This window comes from Mesocricetus auratus, unplaced genomic scaffold, assembly GCF_017639785.1.
Source record: "Mesocricetus auratus isolate SY011 unplaced genomic scaffold, BCM_Maur_2.0 Super-Scaffold_100004, whole genome shotgun sequence".
NCBI lineage: Eukaryota > Metazoa > Chordata > Mammalia > Rodentia > Cricetidae > Mesocricetus > Mesocricetus auratus.
This window is the reverse complement of record NW_024429189.1, coordinates 98,883,716-98,887,249: the sequence shown is the minus strand read 5'-3', so window position 1 is coordinate 98,887,249 and position 3,534 is coordinate 98,883,716. Positions and strand designations below refer to the sequence as shown.

General features: G+C 49.1%; 1 pseudogene; it reads right to left on the bottom strand.

Moving 5' to 3' along the window:
- Positions 1–334: 334 nt before the first annotated feature.
- On the bottom strand, positions 335–1,785 carry LOC101829061 (annotated as a pseudogene).
- Positions 1,786–3,534: the final 1,749 nt, after the last annotated feature.

Below are 3,534 nucleotides of genomic sequence, written 5' to 3'. Positions count from 1 at the left end.
GGGAGTTACAGACAGTGGTAAATCTCCACATGTTAAGAATCAAACCCAGGTCCTCTGCAAGAACATGTCTTAACCATTGAGTCAACCACCCAACTTGAAGATGTCCAGTTTGATTGTCATTAAGGGAGAAGAAATTTAGTTCATTATTTGGAGTGGGGAGTACCTGGCATTCAATGTGAGTGAGGGTTCTAGGTCTCTAATAAGGTACTAAGTGCATTGTTCAGAGACGGTTGTGTGTGCGTAGTACATTCAAGTGAGGGCTTCAGGCTGTTGAGTGTATTACTCAAAGAGGGATATGTACATAGCCCAACCAATTAGAATCCATTTTACTAAACTATTCCCTATATTTGTCTACCTTAGAGGTGGGACAAGTTTTCAGCCATAGATAAAGACAAGGTTTAAAAAGCTGAAGGTGGAGATTGTAGACTGCATTGTCCTTGTGGGAGAGCTCATTGAAGAAATTCTTGGCCAGGCAGCAATCTGGGGCACAGAGATTATGAGCAGCATTGCCATCTCGCTCACCCGGCCCTTGACTTTCACCATGTCCTTCAGGATCAGGTGTGTCATCACCAGCCCCGCCGTCCTCCGCACTTGTTGAGCTGGGTCTCGGAGGGAGGAGTCCAGGGATCCACCAGGTTGGGGAAGCAGATAGCCAGATCCCCAGTGGCAGCCATGAGATTAGAACGGACAGTGGGGAGTGAAGATTTCTCAAGCATGGTGAACAGAAGACGAAGCTGGGAGTCACAGAAAGTGGCACTGATCATGCAGAACTTGCCAAGGGCCAGTGAAGCCGCGGCACAGAGGGCTGGGTTGCTGTAGAGGCCAGGGTTGTTGTAGACAGACCTTAAGCAGCAGCGGAACAAAGGCAGCGAGCACCTGACTGCCGTCCAGCAGCTCCTTCTCGCAGATACTACGGATTAGTTCTGCCTCTGTGTCATCAGCAGTGGCCCCGACCAGCCCCATCTCTTCCTTCATAGTTGTTTCAGAGCTTGTATTCTTCTCCTTGGGCTCCTTGGTCCTATGCTCCTGCTCCTCCCGCAGAACGCGCCCCCGACCCAACTCTCCACTCACTGCTTGTTCCAAATAGACCAGCTGCTGGAGGGCCACATCCCCAGCCAGTGACAGCAGGTTCATCAGCAGGAATGTGGGGAGCATGGGGACAGTCTCCTTGGGGTCCTCCTAGGAGGTGCTCTTCTCGAGCTTCTCCAAGGCTTGCTTTGCGCAGCCCTGCAGCATCTGGGCACAGATCACTTCAGGGCCCTCTGCCAGCTGGTAGGTGAGGCTCACTGCCACCTCTTTGAAAGGGATCCAGAGGGGATCTGGATGTGCAATGCCCTTTGTGACCATCTCCCGAAGTCTCTCAAACAATCTGTGTTCCTGAGGCAGCCGGAAGGGAGGCTTGCGTTCACCCAGGGAAGGCTTCCTCCTGTCCGAGATGTTGGCAATGGCAAGGTACACCTGCTGGGCCAGCCTGTAGTCCTGTGGGGACTTCTCATCCAGCCCTACCTTCACCAGAGTGTCTAAATTGCTTCCTATGATTTCTGGTTTTCCTCGTGCCATCATACCAAGAAGCATGACAGAGGAACAGCGCTCCAGAAGAGAGCAGGAGACCTTTTCCCCGGCCAGCTCCCATAGCAGATGGGTCACTGCTGGCTTTATCTCATCCTTCTGCACAAACTCACAGAGGATTTCCTCAAGACACTGGAGGGTCCCAACAGAGGCATCCACTAACAACAAAGAAAGGTTCTGTACCAAGGCCTGGGCCCATCTGCTCCCTGATACCATCAGCTGCCTGTCAGACCCAGAGGGTGGGGTGGAGGAGGGGCCCTTCCACAGAATCATGAAGCAGCTCCTCTCCTACATCACCAAGGACAAACAGACTGAGAGCTTGGTGGAGAAGCTGTGTCATCAGTTCCGCACAGCCTGAACGGAGTGGCAGTACCGGGACCTGGCCTACTGTGTGTCCCAGCTGCCCCTCACAGAGCGAGGCCTCCACAAGATGCTGGACAACTTTGACTGCTTTCGACATAAACTAGTAGATGAAAAAAAAAAGGTGAAGGCTCCGGATGTTGGTGGTGCACGCCTTTAAATCCAGCACTCCAGAGGCAGAGGCAGAGGCAGATGGATCTCTGTGAGTTCAAGGCCACCCTGTTCTCCAGAGCAAGTTCCAGGACAGCCTCCAAAGCAATACAGAGAAACTCTGTCTCAAAAAACCAAAAAAAAAAGAAGGCTGGTACCTGATTCAGGGGTGTGATGACCAGGATACTTTAAGGTGGTAGCAAGAGACAGGATTAAAACAGACCAGATGAAAAGTGAATTATTTGTGTAGTAACGTAGAAGTAAAATGGGTATGTGTTCCACAAGTGACTTTTTTTGTTTTGTTTTTCAAGACAGAGTATTACTGTATAACTCAACTGTATAGCTCAGGCTGTCCTGGAGCTCACTTTGTAGACCGCGCTGACCTTGAACTCACAGAGATCTGCCTGCTTCTGCCTCCTGAGCCCTGGATTGAAGGCGTGTGACCCCACACTTAGCACAAGTATTATTTTATATATTCTTTTTTTAAAGTTATTTTTTATTATTTATTGTGTATGCAGTCCTCTGCCTGCATGCCAGCGGAGGGCACCAGATCTCATTCAAGGTAGTCGTGAGCCACCATGTGGTTGGCAGGAATTGAACTCAGGACCTCTGGAAGAACACTCAGTGTTCTTAACTACTGAGCCATCTCTCCAGCCCCTATTTTATATATTCTTATTGAAACCTGAATGGCAAGAGAACAGACTAGCATCAGTGCTGCCTGGGTGGTTTGTAAGCTGAGTCAGCAGGGTGGGATTGCTGTCCAGTCATTCAGACATTCCTCGTGGTTCCTTTTCTAGTGACAAAGATCTGTGCTGATCTTCCACTCGTGGTGCCTTTAAACTCACCATCCCCGTGAGGTGGCCATAGCTAAGGTTCGGATGGCAACCTTCCTATCAGACCACTTGAAGCTGCCTAACTCAAACTGCGATGGCTGGACACTGATTCACAGGAGCTCTGAAGTCCTGCTCACCCTCTGACACCGGTTAATAGTACAGTTTCTCTGCTTCTCAGTGCCCTTCTGCCCTTCCTGTGGCATAGAAGCAATGCTTTCTATAAATTTTTTTAAGCAAAAATGACTCCTGTGGTTTTCCATGTAGTCTTTTTTGGGGGGTTAATAGTTAAAGGTCCTTAAAAAGATCAATGTGCATTTGGGAAGCTATGTAGTAGCTTCTAGAACTATTTGTGACTTCAAACGCTAATGCAGTACCTTTAATATGCCTAACAATTACCCTAATGACATATCGTGATGACAAATAATTCTTTTCTAAATCCACACTTCCTTTTCAGCATGTCCATTTAACACACGGCAACCTATGTAAGTCTGTCAGCACACCCTGCAAACTTGGCTTCCTGCAGGAGGAAAGGCTTAGCAAATGGATTGGACTGCATTCCCACCCCCACATCACCAACACCAGGCACACTGTGTAACACAAGATCTGCATCGCAGAACTCCAG